The sequence below is a fragment of the Macrosteles quadrilineatus genome, unplaced genomic scaffold, assembly GCF_028750875.1.
Source record: "Macrosteles quadrilineatus isolate MER2022 unplaced genomic scaffold, UCM_ALF_1.0 Scaffold_7__1_contigs__length_78375512, whole genome shotgun sequence".
Classification (NCBI taxonomy): domain Eukaryota; kingdom Metazoa; phylum Arthropoda; class Insecta; order Hemiptera; family Cicadellidae; genus Macrosteles; species Macrosteles quadrilineatus.
In genome coordinates this window covers 58,685,868-58,710,715 of record NW_026542600.1, presented here as the reverse complement: position 1 = coordinate 58,710,715, position 24,848 = coordinate 58,685,868, and positions in this window count along the sequence as shown.

Genomic DNA, 24,848 nt, shown 5'->3' with positions numbered 1-24,848 from the left:
ATGACTTACCTGTATTATGTGGACTTATGATACAACCAATAAAGAGTTTATTAACGAGTACGGCTTACCAAGCAACGTACATAATATAATTAATAGATTACTGACTAATATATGTGCTAATTAATAGACAAACACGTTGAAATTGCAAAATCTGACTTATAAAATATATCTTATATAACTGCAACACATCAAAATAATATACATAATCATAAGGGAGTAAAAATACTTTTAAATTCATTTCCAGAGTTATTTACATTAGATGTATCCAAATGTAATTGTCATTTATTTTACTTTTCAAATTTTACCAGCGTTGCTTTGTTTACTACCCAAGCTCCTGTATATTTAAAGGCATAATTTGGAAACATGTTTTCGCAATATCCCTACTCTAATTTAATAGCTGGTAAAAAGCTCGACAATGTAGCCATGTAGTTAATTGTTGGGGATTTAATCGACGCCCGGTAAGCCTGTGACCCAAGATTAACGCGGGATGTAGAGTCTCTATCCTCGTCCTGATCCTGATCCTGAATCCTGGGGGAAAGGTTAGCAGCTAATCCCGTAGTGGAGCTTGTATCCTGTATGCGTCCTGCCTGACAGGAACGGAGAGATAGTGTACAGAAATTGATTAGACCCATTAGTCCCTGACACCATGGACACTTTTATTAATGCCTTTTCACCCCCCCCCCCAACTGTACCGACCCTCGCACTGTTCACAGCGCTCTTTTTTCCACCCCTCTCGTCCGCCCTTTTAGCCAGTTTTATCCGGCGCTCTCTTTCTTTTATTCGTCAAGGTGTTCATTTGAGCAAGATGTCCTGAGACAACGAGCGATAGAATCGATTTCGGCTCGGAATAAATTATTTTTGAAAAATCTCCTTGATTCAATCTCCCAGGACTAGTGACCGTTATTATTGCGATTCCAACTAAATTCTCGCTAAACGTTAATATTAAAATGAGTGATTCATCCGTCTTTGAATATTATTAATTACAGAAATCTATTTAACTATCGTTTGGCTATTAGTTATTGCTGGTTATGTATAACAGAAATTGCGTTTTTGCCATCGCAAGTAACACTTAGATATTTTCTCACGATAAGTAGTTACGGTAGTTAAATGTTCATTTTTAAAAACATTATTTTCGTAACAAAAAAATCCTATTCCAAATGAATATCCCTCCCACATCGTCAAATGTTTTAAACTCGAAGAATTTTCTTACGACCGTTGAAAAAACTAATCAAGTCTAAAGATAAATTAGGTTAATTTCATAGGCAACAGCCTGTACCACATCATTGTTAAATTGCCAGACAACTGTGAGCATACATCATACAATCTTCAAATTATGACTTAATAGTTTTAAAGCCGTTTGAGAAACTTACAACTAAAGTTCGTCTATATATATATGTCCCCCATAATAGGGTTGTACTGTAACCGATTTTCCCACTCAAAAATAAACTGAGTGGAATATCTTCGGACGAAGCGAGAAGAGAGGTGTTGCGATATAGCCGTGTAAGATATTCAAATTCTAACAAAGCCCCTACCACGACATGATCCTTCTCGAGGCAGAATGGTAGCGACGGCACCTGCCATATATTGATCCAACAGCACCAAAATTACCAAACCCCTGATTCCCGTGCGTGCAGAATAAACCAGTAGCGCCTGCTAGCACCGAGGCTACATTATGTTATATTCGTGGTTTAGTTACAAATCAAATACCCCGCTGCAGCAAAATTGCAGAATAGGTTAATTTTAGATTACCTGATTAAGGTCATCAAGATAATACCTATTTAAATAATGAATGTGTGTTTAAACGAGAAGGACGAGTCAACGAGAAGGTTGACTACAGGTAAATCTTTTTAGGAAATGTTAATAGCTTAGTATAAAATAAATACATTTTCTAAATTTAATAAAAATATATCCATAAACAATCAAACTACAAAAGTGCACTTATAACCATGACAATCTATTTTATTATATAAAAATCTAGTGGTGTCTGTCTGTATGTGTGTTACTAATAGGTGCAAAAACTACTGAACCAATTGGGCTTAAACTTTACAAAAATATAGCTACTATACCAAGGACCATTATAGGGCTATTCACATTTCGATACTGACCGTAGGCTTTGCCCCTTTGGCTTTAAAAATTCTGAGGTGAACATTTTAAAAGTAAATATTGATTGGTCTCCATGGCTGCGATGAGAATACTCACAATGTTTATTTACATTTGCTTTGACATTTAAATGTAAACAATAAAAACTACTAAACTGCATATTACACAATTTCAGACAGCTGACACAAAGAAATGAAATATAATATTTTCCATAACTATGAGGTAGGTTTATTTTAATCTAACCTTTTATCATGGATTATTTATTCTAAAACTATGTCAATGATTATAGAAAAAAAGATTCTACAGTATAACCGTTGCTGTATCAACTCCGGCTCTGCTTTGGATTTTTAAAGCGTCTAAGTTATGGAAATAATGTTATTGATATGTTTTCATGGAAACAGTATGAAAATTACAATGTATAGATGTTTTGTATGAATTTGGAGGCTACTTAAAAAAAATTCTAACTGCTTAACATGTGTTAGATTAACTTAACATAACTTGCACATCACATTGTTTTTTATATGTATATTTAGGTAAATTAAGTTATTGTGTTTTGCTAAACCTATGCTTAAATTAAACTAAAGTATATTCATGGATAATAACTAAATTGTACGTCATTGATTTGTGTTTTCTAAAATCTGTTGTATATGTGTAACTATATTTAATTATCAAATGGGAATACAAAATACTCTTATTTTATCTTAACATAGCTTCCAGTTCACATTTACTTTATTTGATACATTTATTATTTGTGTTTTGCCACACCATTGTTGTATATATTGTTGTTATATGTTATTAACCCGGGTTAATAGCTTATTCCTTATATGGCAAATTCGTCAATCAATTTGCAAATAATTAAAACTAGGGATGGACGGGATTGAATTTTTAGTTCGGGACGGGACGGGACGGGATTTTTATTTCCTTCCCGATTTTCGGGACGGGACGGGACGGGATTTTTTTCTGTGCATAAAAAGAAAGTACTGTATTGCAGTTACCAAAAGAGACATACGAAATCAATTTTTACCATTTGTGGCACTGATCTATAAAAACCAAAAAATGGGTAACCTATAGAAACTTGTGACTCGCGGGTCACGGGGTGATCGTCTGTATGACTCACGGTCACGGCGCGATCGTCGTCATGACTCGCGGTCACGGCGCGATCGTTGGTATTACTCCGCGGTCACGGGGTTATCGTCGGTATGACTCCACGGTCACAGCGCGATCGTCGTCATGACACGCGGTCACGACGCGATCGTCGGTATGACTCGCGGTCACGGCGCAATTGTCAGCATGACTCGCGGTCAGGGCGCGATCGTCGTCATGACTCGCGGTCACGGCGAGATCGTCGTCATGACTCGCGGTCACGGCACGATCGTCGGTATGACTTCGCGGTCACGGGGTTATCGTCGGTATGACTGCACGGTCACGGCACGATCGTCGTCATGACTCGCGGTCACGGCACGATCGTCGGTATGACTCGCGGTCACGGCGCGATCGTCGGTATGACTCCGCGGTCACGGGGTTATCGTCGGTATGACTCCACGGTCACGGCGCGATTGTCGTCATGACTCGCGGTCACGACGCGATCGTCGGTATGACTCGCGGTCACGGCGCGATCGTCGGTATGACTCCGCGGTCACGGCGCGATCGTCGGTATGACTCGCGATCACGGCTCGATCGTCAGCATGACTCCGCGGTCACGGCGCGATCGTCGGTAGGACTCCGCGGTCACGGTGCGATCGTCGGTAGGACTCCGCGGTCACGGCGCGATCGTCGGTAGGACTCCGTGGTCACGGCGCGATCGTCGGTAGGACTCCGCGGTCACGGCGCGATCGTCGGTAGGACTCCGCGGTCACGGCGCGGACGTCGGTAGGACTCCGCGGTCACGGCGTAATCGTCGACATGACTTCGTCTCCTTTGTTCGCGGACCTGTCGCTTGCAATAACGGCGTTATCGGCACTCGCGAAGCGGAAAAATCGCCGACGATCGGACCAAATCCCGTCCCGAAAAATTCCCGAGTCAAATGTAATCCCGTCCCGATAATCGGGAATATTTTTTTCCCGAAAAATTCCCGAAATTTCGGGACCCGTCCATCCCTAATTAAAACCAAATTAAAAGTACTGTGAGACTCGTTTTGAAGACAAAACAACCTTATACTTTGGTATCCCTGTTTTCTTTACTACAATACAGATCATCAGATATGCGTTGTTGCATTGCTATCTATAAAGAGTTTAGTGATATTTAGAATTTATTGTAAATAAGGGACAACATGGCCTTTTCCCAATATCGAAAATCTATAAGTCGCACGTTGAAAGTAAATCATTGTTTTATGCCAAGTAATGTTTTAAATTAAGTTTCCATTTGTGATTCTAGTACCCTAATAAATTAACTATTATTGACATTTACAAATTTAAGGAAAACATAAATCTATTAGTTTAAGTGAAATCAAATATGACAAATAGAAATACGCTTAGTCTGCAGGTTTGCTGTGACGAGGGTATTTTTTGTTCACTACAGATTCCGTTGGAGACTAAACAAATTTCCTTTCAAAGTATTATTATAACTCTTCGAGGTTATGGAGACTCCATGTTGTATATTATTTACAATCAATTGCCAATAACATTAAACATCTTAGATGACTACATGCAACAACGAATCAGCTGATCGGCAATGAAGTAAAAAAAAAGGGGTTCAAAAACATTTTAGGTGGTTTTGTCATTAAAATGTGTCTCACAACAATTTTAATTTGAGTTGCGCGTTAAAAAGTAACTTGAAGATAAGATTCAAGACAATTTTGTTTTCATAAACAAATAACTAACAATAAGAAACTGTTGTTCGGGGTTTTACATAAAAATAATGGCAAACCAAACTGCAATACGCTTTACTTTCCTATAAAACTAAAGTTTGAAAAAATGTCTGAGAAAAAAATTATAACTTTGAAGGTGATTAAGTACCGGTACACAAATAATTGTCATTTGTTTAAAGTTTTTTTTTTTATAAAGCCAATACTGTAGTTACTCAAATTTGATTCACACAAAAATTAAACAAAATGTAGAATGTACACTAAACGTATAATGAAACCACCCTTGAAATATAACACAACATGTTACATTTACATTTGTAAAGCTAGCCTTTAACATAAAAGATGATATTTTTGAAATTTAAATGGGAAAGCGGTATTAGAGATAAAAAAATTTGCCTCCAAATGTATAAATTATAATTATTATAAGACAATGCTTAGGACAAAGTAAAAGGAGAGCAAATAATATAAGATTCAGGATGGTATTATTTGCTAAATAAACAACAATTCAAAAGTGGTATTTAAATAAGAATTTAGGAAAACCATCTCGTAAAAATTATTTATAAAACTTAAGTCAGAAAATCTTTCTAATCGAGTACACATTAAATATCTTTCTAATTGAGTTTATCGTTGTCAACTAAGAAACATTTGCTGCACATTGCTGCACACGGGAGAAATGTTTACGCACGAGCCGTAGGTGAGTGTGGAAAGTTTCTCGAGTCCAGCAAAGGCAGTTTTCACTCGTGTTACACAATATAGTGTTCCTACAGTTACTATAAATCACATAAGTTATTAGTCTTTCAAACACTGTACAACATGATTTTAGGTTAGGTTAAATCCAAACATGGGACGAAATGGGAAACGCTGCATCAGCTGTTCGTAGTCCTAATATCTTTAAGTTTTGCCAACTTATTTTCAAGCGTACACGGATTACGTGCATAATAAAAGCACGCTGTTTTGTGTTGTTTGGTTGGAATACTGGTGTGCGCCTAAAAACTGTGCGCCAATGTAAGGCTTTCTGTACTATAATCTGTGCAAGGAAGCCCACTTTGTCGGGTGAAAAATCATTTGTATGAATAAAAATTGTATTTAAAATTATATTAAAGCTATTTAAAACATGATCATACAACCGGGGTTTTTAACATACGAACAATTGTTAAATCTCTTTCACAAAAGTACCGGAAGACTAAGATAATCGAAGGGGTAATGAAGATAATCACAACTGAGAAGTTCCAAATCCATCATGTTTCTTTAAAGAAAGTTATTTCAAGTTATAAGAAATAAACATTTGGTCTTATCACCTTATTTCACTGTATTCAGATATTCAGGGAAAATATCAGAAACCCCTATTGGGGAAAGAATTATATTCTTATAAAACTAAAACAGATCATTCTAAAAATTAAATATCATACTAATGGTAGACTAATTAATATTTACCATGTTTCGACAAAAATTGGTCATAGCTAGAGACATTTATAGTTCTATGATAATTTCCTTTGGTTAAATATACTAGTTGATCATTGTACCAAGTGGAAGACCTAAATGAAATCTTAATCATGTGTTTCTTAATATGCTATGTCGTCTTGGCATCTTACATTCGATCTCAACACCACAGTATTTTACTTTTCCATGAGACGTTGTGTGAAAATAAGACATAAGACTGTTGGCAGTATTAAGGTTTTTAAGATTGATGACTGCCAGATTCCTAGCCAAGGTATGTTTTACTATAGTTCATACTGCATATGATACATAATTAAGTTATTTATTCCTTATTTACACAATTTATAAGCTAATTAGGTTGAACCCGGTCTCACTTTTTAGGTTAAACATATACGGTTATAATTTAATGCTCGTACAGGGTGTTTTTTTGCAAGTCCCGGGAGATAATTTTTACGACAAAACAAGCTAATATGTTGGTATCACTTTTTCTCTTCATTGCCGATCAGCTGATATGCATACCTGCATAGTTATCTATGATATTCAGTGTAATTGTTAATTGATTGTAAATAATACTCAAAGTGGTGTTTTCGCAAGTTCTAAACCTATGTATTGTAAAATAATATGTTAATTGGGAATCATAGGTTGTGTGCAAAGAAAGGTTTAAAAATAAGAATCTAGGTGTGATTTCAGCATTTGAAAATTCAAGTAGGTATTTATTGGCTTGTCAAACATTGAAGGAACCTGAACTGGAGAAAAAACGTATATCTGCAATACAATCTGCAATATATACTCTATTTGAGCGTGCGAAAACAACGTGTTGAGTCTTAATTACAATATATTCCCAGTAACACTCAACAACATAAATAAATATGCAAGTATGCATATCGGCTGATTGGCTCATCAGCTGGTCGGCAATGATGTTAAGAAAATAGGGTTACCAATATATGAGTTTGTTTTGTCAATGCAGTGTCTCACGGTACTTGTAATTTAGGCCACGATTAAAAAAGAACACCAGGTACTATATTTTGTACAGGTGAGGAACTGAATCCCATATCATGTTTTTTATATATATATAAAAAATTCTCTTCAACCATTAAACAATTCATCTTTAAATTCACGCACAGTTTATACAGGGTGTTCAAAAAGGGTGGGGACCTATTTCACCTAGTGATTCCTTGGGTCAAAACAAATAGAAAATCAAAATTAACATTTGTTCCAAAATCGGTTCGTTAACCAGATATCCGCCATTTCTTTTATTTTTTTCATAAACATTTTATCTTTTATTATTTTTAACCGCTCTTTATAAAACTTGGTATGTATGTTAGGTAATGTAGAAAATACTCGTGTTGGAAAAAAGTTCATCTCGATTCAACCTAAAATCTCAAAATGGCGGCCATTTAAAAATTTTAAACTTAATTACTTAACACTGGCTGGTTTTATGAAAATAATGCTCGGAATAATGGTAGCATAATCGTTAGTTCTTTACAGTATTCTTCCACCAATGTTTTACATTCAGACATCTGTTAACTTATTTTAGGGCAAAACAAGTTCCAAAAGGATCTATTTCGGTCTTGAATAAATAAAAAACGAATGTAAAAATATTTAACCAACTAAATTAATTGACAGCCAGTAATAGTGTTGGACTCAAAAAGTGTTCAATTAAAATTACGTACAAAGGTTTTAATAGCTATTATTAGCTATATCCCAACATGTATTTTATAAATTTAATATTAACCGCAAAATAACAAGTAACAATAAAGTAAAAGTTTTACTAATCCCTTAAACATAAACATTATCCACATCATTAAATAACTAATCACCAAAACTAAAACATTAATCATTAAAAGCACAAAAAGTTCTTCCATTCCCTATAAAAGATAAATTAGAATATAGTTTGCCATTTTAACTAAAGTACTGGTCATTGTGCATTGTATTTATAATGTACACACAATATGTTTTGTATTGCAAGACAATAATTTTCCACAAAATAATTTTTACACAACAGTGGAATAATAATTACTACCAGTGATAAAATGTTTCTCACATTTCTTAAAAATCCTTGGCTTAATATGGCACCTTAAAAATGAATTAAAATGTTTAAATATTTTAATGTAGAATATGAAATAATAGAAAGTTTGTAGTTGTACATTGATACTATTCAAGAAGGCATGGGTCAAAAATACATGGCAACAGATAATTAAAAACATTGATAGTTATTTATTATTAATAAAAATCCACTGTTTATGTATTTTGTTAATAGTTAAAATTTCAATATACTGTAGCCTATGCATGGCAACATCATGATTACTTTTACAAAACAGAGTATTGTAAGGATTATGAATCAATAATAATTTAACACATAAGCGCTAAAACTAGTATATAGTATTTATAGTGAAGTTAATATATCTTCAACTAAATATAAACAGTAAACTTACAAGTCTAAACTAATAATTAAATTATATGATATATTTGTGAGGAAAGTGGCAGATTCAGTGGTCATAGCGAAAACGTCCGTCGGGAGCCCGGGTTCAATTCCCACCCATCACCAATGGATTTTAGTTTGTATAAATTCCACATCCTAGTAATCTTATGCTCCATCTTATGCTATAGTTGACATATATTGCAAACAAAACATATGGATTTCAGCTGAGAACTCTCTCCTATAGTAAAACCATACATAATAAATAAACTATAAAAGCAAACGAAAGCAAAAAACCATATATAAATAACACGACTAACTCCTGCACAAAAACAGTCCATCTTCATCATCGCTAGAACGAGAATAGTCAACAAATCATAACACTAACGAATACAATGGAAGGAGAAGTGATAAAGAAAGGTGTGAATGGAGGATGTGTTAAATAGAGTGTTTCGGCGACGGGCGAGTTGAAGCAAGAGTACCTGGCTAGGATTATCGTCATTATTGCCTCCATAAATAAACCTAATGAAAGTGGCGTGCGGCGTCCCCCAGACATAAATTGTCAAGGTCGACTTTTATGGGTTCCAAGGCCGTGGGTTAGTGATGCCTATTCGACCCGTTATAGCTGGCACACTCCACCACTATAATCGCTTCTGCTTATCCTTAATCTTACCCTTAACTCTTTCAATGTTTACCTACGTGTTTAAATACGATTTCAAGAGGTTAAGGTAATTAAATATTTCGATATTGTAATTGCCAATGTAATTTTGTAAATATAGTTATAGCTTTATTGTTGATGGCCACCTCGGTTAGAATAATACGATGTTTCTTGTGTTTATTCTGTCCTCTTAGAAGCTATAAAATATACAACTAAATAATTTTTAACTTTATTTATGGTTTGCTGTTATTTGTTTTGTTCATTAGTATGCTGACTAGATTTGTTTGGTTACTTTTTAAATTGTTAGTAACTCGTGACCCAGTTTTTCACTTGCACTATAAGCTATCGCTAACAATATTAGGTCAACTAATTAGAATCATATTGCATTGGAAAATAACATTAAATTATATTGAAAGGGAAAATAGAAGGGTTTGAAGTAATATACACAATATTTACAACTTATTTAAATTAATTTTGTTTTTAAATACTGCTATTGCCATTTATTTATTAAGAATATGTTTCCATATTTAATATATTTTAAATTACAAATAATATAATTAAATTATTATTTATCACAATAACAGCATACGGAAATGTGAATTCATGCTTTAAAGATAAGTTACGTTTTCGTTGTTAAATTTGTACGTATATTTGTTTTTGTTTGTTAATCGTTGATATTAAGATAAAAATATTTTGTTTTTGTTTATTTTATCGTGACTTATAAAATAAATTTAGGAACTGCGTGTCATAATATGATTTTAACAGCTTCTACAGGACTTGTGGTTTGTCTTATCAGATAGGAATATGTCTCTTTTCAACAGTATTCAGATATAATCAGCACTCGTCTTCATGTCAACACAAGATTGTATAAAGTTTAATTGTAAGTACAGTAATTAAGACAATCGGCGACTAACAACAACAATGCCAATGAGGGGGTTCTACACATGTTAGTCACTTCATTCTGGTATTTAAGGGTGTGTTGTGGATGTCCCACAGATAAGAGGCATTCCTAGTACCCTAAGATAAGGGAGGGAAAAAATAATGGCGTCCGTATGGATCGGTCCCATGATTCATGGTCTTGTAGACGGATGATCCGCCCGGCTCCCTCCTTCAATACTCCGGAGTGGTGCTGTGGAGGGGTGGGGGGGGGAAGGAACACGTTTTGATGCATCTGTCCATTTTTCAACCCCTCGCTCCCCTCCACCCAACGAAACCCTAACCCGGCTCCACTTCACTCCGCGCCCTCTGTTTTCGGACAATGACAAATATTGGTTTTTATCAGAGCCTGCGTGTCTATTGTGTGGACATTGATATAACATAACGTGGCTTGAGAAATCGCCGGGAACTATCCGTTAATCCCCCGAGAGAGTGTATCTCTGCCCGGGGAAACCGGGGAAATGTGACTGTTGTGGTTACTAAACCACCGCCAACATATGTGCGAATGCTGGATGCCTTGATAAGACACTGTCAACGAATATCGTGCTTAAGTTTCGTGCACTATTTACATGTATTTTTAATAGGTCGAATGACAAACTCAATGAAACTAGCTCGTGGGTTAAATGTGGATAAAAAGTGTAATTTTCAGTGATGTTCATAATTTATAGAAATAAAACCAAAGAAATATTGCATGTAACACGTTCATAGGGGGACAATTGGTCTGAAAACGTCAGACTTCTGTCTTTAGGTCCAGGTTAAAACCTGTCCAGTTACCATAGGCGATTTCATGTTGGATAAAGCCGTGACCTGAGTCTAATATCAAATTGTAACACCATCAACTGTTGCCTCATGGTGATCTCCATCCACGGAAGCCAAATGATAAATTGTTTTAGTGCCCGCTTAATCCATATCAATAAATACGTGTTTATGTAGTGATTTGGTTTCAACCAGTCATACTTACAATTTTCAGTGATTTGAAACTCAACATTTAAAATTATTATTTTTGGGATGAAAAAAACTGTCTAAGATACAATGGAAACTGATCTACGTGGAAAAATGTCTGTTGTAAGATGGATATTTTATATGAACCTAAGTTTACGTGCGTTACATCTAAGTTAAAAATATATAATTGGTCAATAGATTTAAATTTATATGAAAGAAGGTAGGATCTATAAATTCCTTCAAAATCATTGTTAAGTTTAAATTCGCAATAGCCCGACGAATAACACTCAATGTTATATATAATTTTGTCCGTGAGCTTATGCAAAGTAGTAACCGATCATTAGGTTATTTCAAAAACCAATTTAATTATTTAAATTAAAAACTGTTAACAGTGACATATTAGCAAAAAATATAAATGTATTGAGTGGTCTATAAGTTATTTTAAATTTTATATGACAAGCAAGAGCTAAATTACAAACTTGTAAATAAAATATACAACGAACACCATTTAATTTCAATCATGCTGTAAAGTTTAGGCGGCAACAAGTTGCAAGTACTGTATCAGTGGCCAATCATGGAATTTTACGTTTCTGTCATAACTTTATAAAACCCAACAGAAAGGGTTAAAGTGAATCCTTTATATTGGTGAACGGAATTATTGTTATAGGAATTTATAAGTAGCCTGCTCGAGATTACAGCTCAAGTCCCGAGAAGATAAGATCGTGTACAAAGCCTGTATCAGTATAACCATTATACAGTATTATTATAGTTAATCGGCGCGTATGTCGGGTCCGGCCTAATTGCCGGATGCCCAGCAAGACGTTAGATAGCACCACTTTACGCCTCTTGGCTACGATTTAATAAAACTCCAAATTAAGACATTATAATTTTAAGATATGCGTGTCTTCGCCAGGCTTAATAAACATAGAACAACTACATGGCCTAATTGTCCACACCCCTTTTGACGGGGGCCGCCTGTCCTAATTTGATAAATATTATACTAAAGCAACACTCTTAAATACCTCTTATTATGTTTAATTATAGATAACGTGTATTGGTTAATCCGATTAAGAGTGTAGTAGGGAAGGTTTCTGAATAAATTGAGTTGATTGTGCAGAAGGAGAAATCTTATTGTCTATAAATATATTGTTAAACTACTTGAATGCATATTTTCTTTCCGTATTAAAAATGAATTGGTTCTTTTCACTTTGATTTTGCTGGGTTTCTTTGAATTATTTTCTCACAAACCATTTTGCATTAAGATATTGCACACTAATAATTTGTTTTCACTGAAAAACATACCTAGCAGCAAATATAAAACAAGCAGCCAAATGTTGGAGTACGGATAGGATATATTGGAAAATGCTATTTTGAAAGAAAGAACCTAGTTAGAAAATCTTTCATGCTTGAATTTGTTAACCTACCAATCGATTTCTATTATGTCAAATGGGTACGCCATTAGAAACAGTTCAAACATAAATTTAATACGAAAATAGCGGGTTGCACACAAAACCAATTATTTATTTTTGTTTTAACGAATTCGTCCTAAATACAGGATAGCTGTGCTTTTAATGTTTTGGGATGCATAAAAAAAACCATAAGCTATCTATACGTGTGTTGTGAACTCGTATATTCTATGAATATGAACGATACTATATGATTTTTACATAATTTGGATCAAGCGTGAAAGCAAATATGTTTCATATGTTTCATTCAGTTAGCCAACCTCAGGAAGGAAAGGTGATTTTCCCCTAACAAATCGGGGTTCGATCCATAATTATTTATACAAAAATGTAAAAGTTTGTTCCGTTCAACTGCACAAAACATTAATATCATTCCAGTCTAAGGGATAAATACAGTAGACGTTATCTCATTACATGTAATAACCTCGCGTATAAAAATAATACAAGTAAAAATAAAGTGGTCAAAATAATACATATACATATAAACATACATATTCCTTCGTGAAATTTGGAATAAAAAAATACTTATGTGTAGAAAAATGTATGTGTTCCTTTTCGCTACAAACCTTCCTAGTGCTTAGTGAACATGATCTTTATTGATAATAGGGGTGGATCGTAGTAATAGAGTTCTGCTTGAACTTGTATGAATTAGACTAATTACATTAAAATAAAAAGGTGAAATATAAATGTAGGTTTGCTGAAACTGTAACATGTGTATTTATAATTTCAATTTTGAAAACACAAAAACCTGTTTAAAGTGTTTATGAAACCGAAAGGTACATTATGTGTGTACTACCACAGACTAACCAACTCCAGTAGACTTCAAATCCCATTGTAAATTTTGAAGCTTGTTTTTCGCGTCTAGTTCATGTCCGGTGAAACATTGATCACTAGTGTCGACGAAATTTTGTCTCTATTATTTTAGGGTTTATTTCATGATTAATGCTTTACTGTTTGGTAGTATAACTACGGGACGAGTTATTGTTTCTAATCGGATAGTTTTATTTGGGTAAACGAGGTTTTTAAATACTGAAATAACAAGAAACAAATTGTAAACAAAACACGACCTCTACACAGTGTGCCGACAGAACTAACAATAAAACTGTCTTCAGCTGATCCATAAAAATCTACTAAGGGAGTGTGTTTTATCTTGGTACTCAGTGAATATAAAATTTAGTAATAATATAAGTATGATTACACTGCCATTTTTACCATGAGTGATTAGAAGAAATTCAATATAACTACTAAAGAAAATCTGTGCAGATTTGCAGCAACTTATAATCCATATTTTTTTCTGAAACATCAACTACATTTTAAAACATGTGACACTAATGTTTAGTCGTCTATTTAATTTACTATCGATATATACGTGTTGATACGACACAAATAATTTACTATCGATATATACGTGTTGATACGACACAAATAACAGCCCACATCGGTTTCTTGTTCGTCCTTCCCTACATGATCAAATAACAATTCGATTACACAGACAGAGGTCTACTCTTCCGGGAAGAAAATTAATTTTGAGTAAAGTTTAAATCAAAATCGTAGAATTGTCTGTGCTGATGGTAATAAATCAGTGAGTTTACATACCCGGGGAGTCTGGACCGATGCGGGGGTCCCGGGGGCAATCAGGTCCGAGGGTGCGAACACCCCCCTTAAATCATGTTCTCTAATAATTGTCTTACAAGGACTACACCGCGCGCCGCGTCGTAGGGCCGCCGATCTACGGGACCGCCGCGCCGGGTCCAGACGGGGGTTGGGGCTGTGTGGCTTATAGCCTACTGTGCCACACTTGCAAATGTTGTAATAAATACACATATGTACTTCCTTAAAAAATGTTAGGTGGTTAAGGATGTTACCTGAAGTAACGACTATTAGCGATTACCCCATAAGATAAACTATTACCGTAGGCGGTTTGTATTAATTGCCGTAAGACCTGGATCCAGTCTCATATGTGTCCGTTATCACGATAACTCGAGCAAAAATGATCCCATTTTGATGAAATTTGGTATAAATGTGTAAACCTGTATTTATTCCAACAAGTTCACGACCTATGGGAATGAAACGAACTGAAATGACACGACTTTGGGGACGAAGGTTTATAGAGGTTTATGGGATAAAATCTGGGGTATTCCAACGTTGACCCTAAAACATATAATTTTGGAATTTCTGTCCAAACTATTCTGTAGAAAAAAAAAACATTTAATATATTGACACGTTTTATTCACTAAATGGCTACGGAGAATAAAATAAAAACATTAAATTTAAACTTCCCTTGCTATTCTTTTGGATAACAAGTAAAATGTTGTTTATGAACATATTCTGATCAAATATGGAAAATGTATTTATTTCTTACTTAACTATAACATTGTTTCCAAAGATTCATTTTATTACCTTCCCTGAAGCAGCAAACCTAAGTAATCGTTAAACTAATGTTCTGAATATGGGATAAATATGACATTTCTATCTAGATATTTTAGTTAAAATCCAATATTCAAATGGAAATCCATTTAGTCTGCAAGTTTGCTGTGGTGGGCGTATATTTTAATGTTCAAGGTTAGTGGTTTGTACTAATTTTAAATCCAAAATGCAGCTAGGACATTTTTACTATCGAATTAAAACGGAGATTCTAAGACATGGTTACAGAAACCAGTTTATGCAGAAGAATCAGCTGGTTTTAATCGATTACAATGCTTTCCGATCACTCTAGGCCTACACTTGTCCTTTTCATTTACGCAACAAACTACGGTCCAAAATGCTTCATAGTTTGGTACCTATTACAATAACAAGTAAGAGTAAATGAAAAGGAAAATATTTTTGCGAGTATCTTTGGCAATTTCGCTTTTGCATATACGACCAGCCATGCTGCTACTAAGTGAAAGTAAATTAAATATTGGTTTGTTTGTGATTAGTGTTATCCGTTTTTGTTTACGGATAAAGAATTTAAAATAGCACATATTATGAAGCGATAATTTGTAGAATTTTATGAATTAGGTTTTTAAGTATAGTGTTTGTCAACACTTTACCCCAAAAGTTTATTTAATACGCAAAAAGCTAGCATAATACTCAAAATTCTCAAAATTAAACATCTTTAATGATATTTGTGAAAACATTTAAACCGAATTAGAAAGTGTATTCTCCTAATGTGTATAGTTAAAAAAAAATAAATAGTGGAAAAGGCATTATTAAAAAATTAACTGTAGGAAAATAATTATGTTTTACTGATCGGCTAGGTACATGCATTGTTGTGCAGATTTTCGTTTAGATTAGGTTAAAGATCTTTAAAACATCCATACTATTGATATTCGTCTAAATAGAAAAGACAGTAAGGTAATTACAGTCCTATTAAAGAAAAAAATTAGTTAATAGGCCAATTTCAAAAGATAAAGCTAAATATAGTTAGTGAAGATAAATATAATGATATCTTAGATTTAATTTTCCTATATTTACTTATATTTTCTACATAGCAATTTAAATTGACATTTATTAAGGATTTCCATGGTTTAAGATTCATTTTTAATTTTACTGTGCATGAAGTACAAATGAAAGAGAAATGGCAATAATTTTGAAATTTTAAAATGCGCAATATTTCATCAATTGTATTAGGTACGGTTATCATCAATTTTTACTACATAAATAATTTGTATTTAGTTTTATGAAATCAACAAGTAGTTACAAACCAAGGTGCACAATGGGGCGAGAATGCAGTTAGGAATATATGCAAGTAAATTATAAGAATTTTTGTGTTAGCTTAAAGTAATATTCAAAAACAAAATTTGGTTTGACAAATGATCAATCCACACAAAAATAGACAATGACGTTACAGTTTAAAATCTATTATTACCATGGTCTATAAACAAACGAACGTCAGTCAACACAGTTATTTAAAATATTTTTGGGTTTTTAACGATAGTGCTAATCTAATTGAAATCCAAGACAATTTGGTGGTCAAGTCATTGGCCTATCCCAAGCACAAATAAGTATCCAAAATGTTTATTATTAATTTAGTTTTTTTACTTTGAGTCTAACTTGAAAAATTAATAGCTTTTTCATTATAAATTGCTTTAATTCTACGCAATAAACAAAACTCTTAAGAGATACAGCGTTAGTATAAAAGATATCCCATTAGAGAGCCAATTCAATATCACGGCAATAACTATTCAAATATACTCGGTCTTTAAATGTACGAGAATACAAACAAACAAACATCATAGTAGAGGTAGGTAGCCATGCGAAAGTTTTAATTGCTTACTTTGCATAAATCGTAGTAATTATAGTTCTGCTGTGATTAAATGATTTTACTGGGGATATAGCCCTTACATTAGGTCCCTTTCTTACATGCGGCATTTAAAAATTAAATGCTTAAATAAGACAAACGATGTGAAAGTTTGAGTGTGTGAGTTGAGAACAAGAGAAACGTCAACAATGGGTGACATCGCCAGTGATTAAATTATAGCGGATTTGAATAAAGGGAGTTGGCGCTTGGTGGCACCAAGAGTTATAACCCGACGGAGGAAATTGAAACTGATAACTCCCAACTCCTCAATGCAAGACTTGGTTTGGTTGGGCGGCTCACAGATGAATTATACCAACTTACTGGTTATAGTGTTTGTGTATTGTAAACCCTACTAGTGTGAACAAACATGTGTCACTACGTATGATAATTTCAGATCAAAACCTTTACTTCTTGTAATATTCTTATTGCAATTATTCTTTACTCTTATGATAAGAGGTATTTTAAAATATCGTATCGGTTTGATTTATGTGGTCAATGAGATATATATAATTGAATCAAAGGTTTATCACTATGCACAGATATTTAGAAATTACATTGTGATCTCGTATAAATTTTTATCTGGTCTAATAACTATCATCATATACGATTATTGTGGTTGTATACTACAAAGATTTGAATAAATGCTGAATTTTATTAAAATCGCTGATCTCAACCTATCACTTAAAAAAGTATAATTCCTCATGATTACCAAACCACCTACGAAATACAGCAGTTAACATTTTCCATATTTCGAAGCAATTTGTAATATAAACCATCTCAAGTGTGTTAATACTACATCAATAATTACGGAAGGTCTCATAGTTAATGCACAGATCATCCTAATAATTTAGAATGGATGCTTATAAATTTATGGCGTCAATTTTGCTACATAAGTATATTCATTATTTTATTATAATATTTATTTTGCCAGAGCCGTTGATTTATTGTTAAAATGTTTTGTGTTTTTCTGTTGTTATATAACTGAAGTTCATAATTCTTTTGTCAGTAAAGTGTTCGAATTATATTAGTTTTTTTACGTTCTTATAGCGGTTTATTATTTGATGTAGTTATAACATGACTATAAATGCAATTGAAGTAGAAACAAACCTCACAGGGGAAAATTATAGTTTTGCAGTGAGTAATGAGAAGGCTGAAGTTATGGTGAAAAATTAACTCTTCGATCAGTTAAGTCAATTTAGTTGCTTATTTAATATTATTCGATATTCGCAGAGTTTAATAAAATTCCAAGTCACACATGTAGTGGTTTATCTAAACAGAAAGAAATTACCATAAACATGTCTTTTAAATTCCACATTAAATTATATTCAATCTTCGGTGATGTTTCAATTTAAAAGGTGATCTACAATGCTTATGTGCTAGTAACATCCCACAAATGTAACACTGTGGTTTTCGGCTGCTATGCACTAGGCGCCATCCTGCCGACTGTTGATGTAGACGGAGGAACTCGTGGTCAGATTTTGCGCCATTTTAAAATCCCAGAAACCGGTTTTCCCACCTGAGATCAATTATCGGCGGCTCATGGCCGTCCGTCGTCCGCCGCCGTCGTCTCAGCTCCCATTGTATCCGCTATCTGTCCGCGACCGCGTGTCCGTGATGACGGCTGTGGAAAGGTTCGCGAAACGCTGCAGTCTGGCCGTGGGAGCGATGCTCATCGATAATTGAGGTTAATTGGGTGTAAGCAGAACTCTCAAGGATCATAACGGATGTAATACGAGCTGGGGCTGATTGATCAGGAGTTTAAGATGGTCGTAGAACAATGATCGATTTGATGTTAGCAGCTTCTCTAAGACAATACTACTTCTGTCGTTTGAAATTTGACTCTATAGAGGAAATTCGGCATCACGATAGCAATAAGAAAAAAACACATCAGCATACATTTGCTATAACCTAATCCTACCTTTCTAGAGGTAGGTAGGTGTAAAGGTTGCTTGATAGCGACGATCCGCACAACTGGTAAATTGTACAACGTTTACACTGTAAAAACATTACTCAGCTGTACTGCCAACTGAAGCCTTAACTGTTTGTTATTGTACTGTATTGTACTAAGAAATTTCATTTACAGGTCAAATAGCCGATGAAACGGAATAAACAGTTACAAGAAAAGCATAAAATTGTAACTAAATTGTGAGAATTTTATATTTCAAAACTATAATTATTGGCTAGCCAACTTATAAGATTTAAAGTGTCTAACTAATTATGGATGGATATATTTGACACGTTTCAAAGATCAATACGTTATTATTTATTATTTATGATATGAGCTGAGTTAGTTTTATTAAATACATTAGAGGGAAACTCTAGGATATATATAGGCCCTATATACTTTGAAGTTAAGTCACAAGTAAAATTGAAAAAAAACTCAACATCGACACGCTCGGTTTCTTCTGAAGTCGCAAGTTCCTCGCCTTACCTTTCGACTACTTTATCATTTCGGCAACCGCATAAATACCAGTGGTCCTATTTCATGTTTTGCGGAACATTAACTCACGGTAGAATTTATTTTAATTCATTTATCACTTTTGTTTTGCACTTTCCCCGCGCCCGTGGTCTCGAGGATTACGGGACAAATGGCTGGATTACACCAGAAATTAATCGCCACTGCCGCCCCAAAATATTAATTCGTATTAATTTTCTATTTCGCCATTTTAATATTCCGCAATTTTACGTTGGGAGCTGCCATAATGTTGTGACGGCGGTAAGCCACGTCGCCTAATCTGGGGACTTATGAGGAAGCATATCTCAGCTCGGGACGTGTATATTGTCACAGCGTACCTGCTGCGCCACGCTACGTCGCTACGCTACTACGCCATACAACGCCTACGCCGGCTCTACATAACCACCGACTTATCCTTGCTCATTAATATCAGTCTGCCTTCATTTACCGTCTTAGTTTAAACGTTAATGTCAGTCATAGGCCGATTTTCATTACAGCTGCAAAATTTAAACAAACAGCCGTCGTTAAACTGTCGGTTATTACATTTCCTCGTTATTTTTTAATTACACGCGAAAGAGTCTGACTGACTCTATTACATCACGCAATGTAATTAGTTTTGTTTTGTTATCATTCAGAATGAAGCCACACAATTTTCTCGGGTGTTAATCAACAAATAGAGGATTATGGATCCTATTAGGTGGACGTCCAAACACTAAATTAGGTGACTATACTGTATACCATTGGTAAATACCAGTGTATGCATACACTTGACTCTTTTTTGCTTTTGCTTTTGATTTTATTTTATTAGAACGAGGCCGATGTTCGAAGATTTTTAATTGCACTCCTATTTGTTAGTTCAACTAGAATGTAGTAGACCCTGTTCAATTGAATGAATGTTACTATCAACAATTCGGGAAGAAATTTAACTCAATGTTTTTAAATGTTTGTTATGCTCAAAAGTAATTTCGAGCAAATCTTGATTTTGTCACTGGAAAGGAATGCTTCTTCTCTGTGATTTAGTCAAGAGGCCCAACATCGAGGAAGCCTTTCCCGAGTTCCGCTTTCATTTAAAATTACGTGAGCGCAGACCGACCACATTTAGGGTACAATACCGAGACGAATTCACTTTTGTTTGAGTTGACAGGTAACCCCAAGTTGCGCAAAGCTACGCGGGAGGCCGCTCTAGTTTTGGCGGCTTCACCCCCCCCCCCCCTTCAGGGCACCAAGACCTTTTTGTACCGGTTGCACAATAATACCTTCACAAAACCTCCACAAATCATCCCCGAGAAGCTTTGCAATTTCAATGTCAACGTCAGCAAACGCGAGGGTTTCTGGGAACCTCTCCTAATTGTGCCAAAATGAAGAGGCCGCTGGGCTTTGACGGACGTTATAAATCAAAATCGACCAGATGTTAGTGTTTTTTAGAGAAACTCGTAAGGACTTTATGGTCGTACAAAGGCAGTATTCAATTGTTTTCCACACGGAGGCGAAACCCCACTTGACAATGTAAGACTCGAAACCATCCCAAAAAATCTTATGTTTTTTCAAGAATAGGAATGACGAATTCCTTCAGAGATACTACGTATATTTCGATCCAATCCAAGAATGAATTTAGCAACAGTTAATGAAGATTGTTTACAATCAACACGAAATGATTTTGTAGAAGCTCACTCTTGGACCAGAGTGGCGTTGTAACATTTTCAAGCCACACATACATTTTTAAATGAGTATTGGTATATCGCCATAGGAATATGTAATAATCTCACAAAAGTTTCTGTCTATATTTTGGTTTAATAGTGTGAACAAATAATTTTATAAAAGAGACTAGCGGCTAGCATAACACGTGTTAGTAAAAAGTTATTGAATATAGGAAAAACAAAATACTTTGAAATTTAAAAAGAACAATGTTGAAAATCATTGACCACCCTAGATGAACTAATACTCCAATTGGCTTACTTTGTCCAATTACTTTTACATTATAAATAAAAAAAAAAACAGTAATTATTGATTATGAAGTATACAACGGACAACAAAGTGGATGTTTGTATGTATTCACATACATTTTAATACTTTCGAGTACAGCATTTATAAATTCATTTAGTTACAGGCCTAATCAGCCAATTCACAAAAAATAACTTAATTAAGGATTCGAGCTTTGAAATCCTATGAGACTAACAACAAGGTCTTATCAAAAGTATACTCATCTAGAGAAATAGAGATTTCTCATCTATTTTTTTTTTTTTTTTTTTTTGTATAAACTAAAGGTAGACAACCTTACTAAAGCCTGTGTCTTAGATAAATGGTGGAAAATGGGCCAAAAACTGTTCACGTAAATATGTAAATCAATTGATTGATATACTTATTAAAAGTTGTTTAATAATTTTTTTACGAAATGTTGGTAAATTTGTAAAACTATACATGTAAGCCTACATTAGCATGTTGTATGTAAGAACTTTTGTATTTCAAGCTTTTAACTTTATATTTAACCATGATAGGATTACGGAAAAGAATAGACTAATGAAAATGACCCACTAGAGTGTAAAACTATGTTCGAACCAGTTAAAAAAATACTCTAATGCTTGATCAATAATGTAAGCTGCAACCTGTTTCTTGAATACCCTTAAAAAATAATGAACATGGATATACTTTTAAGTGGACTATTTTTTTTTTTTATGGAATAAAGGTTAAAAACGTCAAAAATATACTTACTTATATACTGTACTCACATTAAAGACAGTAACCACACGCAAAAGATGGCTCATGATATTAAGGAGTGTTTTTTTTCTTATTTAAGAGTACGTAAATCCAAAAAAATCTCAATGCTTATATTTATGAAAATACCCTAAAGTAGCAAATGTAAAATATATTTTTGAACTTAATTGTATTATTTGCAAGCATAATATACAGAAAACTCATATTTGTCTTAGAATTAAAATAAATTTAACAAATTTATTTAGTAAAAATTAACCGCAGAAACATTATATTAGAATTTTACAAATGTTGTTTGTTAACATCCAAGTTTGAATGGCAGACTACTGTGTTGTAGAACTTTTAACAGCTCAATACCGTAAGCTATAAAATAAAATGTTTACATATTGACTGAATACTTATTATAATTGCCGTAAGACTATTTCGGAGGGATTATGAAATTGTAACGGATTTATTTTCTGAATGAATTTGATTATAGGCCTACTTCACAGTAGTTTTAAATGTAAATGGAACTACAGTTAATCTCAGTATATTAACCGAAGATGGCTGTCCTCTACCCAATCATATGTAATTTAATACTCTATGAACATGTATTTAGCCTTTGGTGAAGTATTAGGACATAAAATAGTTTTGTAAAATTCTTGAATTCGTTCATTCCCTCTTTTGGAAGCGATCCATAAAATAAAGGTTAAAATGCAACAGAAAGTACGCGAAAACATTTAATGAACTTATTTTACCTATAATGACATGCAGTATAAAATATTCTTTTAACATGAGCTATAACAAAAACAGGTTACAATTATTGTAATTAGTAGTTCGTATCAATTCCTAGAGTGTAAGCCGTGCACCCATTAGGCCCAAACAGGTGTAGCCACTGAACATTAAACCACTTTAAATTCCATCCGTTATCGGTGCGAATCAACGAACGTTGTAATAATTAAGACTTCGAAAAATTAATCAAAATACATATCTAAGCGGCAGTCATTATGAAAATAAAGCCATTAAAGGAGGACAGTGAATTAAGAAAACGCTTAATAGCAGCAGGTCTTGCCGCTCGGGCAATCGGGCCAAATTCAATTATGTCCGGACCTAAGTGGTTGAATTTATGCGCGAGGACTGCATCATTATAAATACATTGATTAAATATGGCGTCAATTGTGAGAGTTTCAACACCGGCCAAATCGTAGCATTTAGCGTGTTTGCCGAGGTGCGAGGAGTTGTATAAACTATAGCCGCTAGTAGTGTGAATAGAAAATAAACCACTCATTACACTTGCAGAGGAAAATTACTCTAATCTTTACAAATATTCAAAAAACGGTGCTGTCGACATAAATGTAGTTATTCGTAAATATCTTAATAAAGGATTTTTAGAATTATTTTATAAAGAATAAAAAATGAATAGCTCTAAAATTCGCACCCACGAGCTTAATAAGGTATTTTGGTTTAGGTTAGGGTAGGAAAAACAGAAAAGAATAGCAATGAAGAAATAAAGGGAAAGCCTATGTATGTTATAACAAATTGTATCCTTACTTGATGTTTATTGTATTTCGTTTACCATTGATTGTGTAATACAAATTCATTATTTACGATTCAAACCAAGCCCATAAAGTTAAAACACAAATAAGTTAGTCTATATACAATTGTATTTTATTGGGTTTTATTTTTCTAGAAAATACCACCTTTCTTTATAAACGAAACTATTTATGAGTTACTACTGTTTGAGTTACAAGATATTTGTGCTGCCAAAATAGAAAGCATTACATTTATGCAAAATTATTTTTGAAATTTCTACGGGTGCTAACATTACTACTAATATTATCCGAGACATGTCAGTATTGCATTTTCCAAACGAAAGAACCCTTTATTGCTCGCTTTTAAAATGTGATGTTGATGAATTCAAAATCTTTTAAAAATCTATTTGAAGACTCTTTTAAAAGATAAAAAGTAGAAATAGTTAGGAATTATTTGAATAAAATGCTACTTGAATAAAATTGATTAAAATACTTGTTATTGGAAGCTTTTATGTTATGTTGGTCTTTTTTATGTTTAGTTGAAATAGATATGGATTTACTTTCGTTAAGTATTTTAACTACACTAGGTATTGGTACTTAAAGGACACTCCTGATTTAAAGTGACCCTATATTTTCAATTTCCTAATTAGCATATCTAACCTAACCATTCATGTGTATCTAACTTGTTTCCTCCTCCACATATACAACGTGAATACTACTTATAATCCAAAACTATACACATTACAAGACATTTCTATAAGTAATCGTAAACATAGGGGTCTACAATTATATAAGACAGCATAAAATTGCCAGATTAAATATTAGCAATATTGCTAAATTTTCAATGGACTTTTTAAAAAAGGTATTGTATTTTTCGTGTGGTCTCATCTATGTGCTCTGCTAAAAATATCAAGTAAAATATCAATGCTACTCACTAGGTCCGCCGTGATGTGTCTGGGGAAGACTACAGGTGAACTACAACCTGTCCAGCAATTTGCAAATCCAAGCCCGAGTGGCCTTCGGGTGACTATTAGGTGAAAATGGTCAAAACAAACCCTTTCACTGTGATTTGCGTGCGAAATCGGTCAAAATAAACAAAGCACCTTCAAGGTCTAAGGGCACGGCGTCCTACC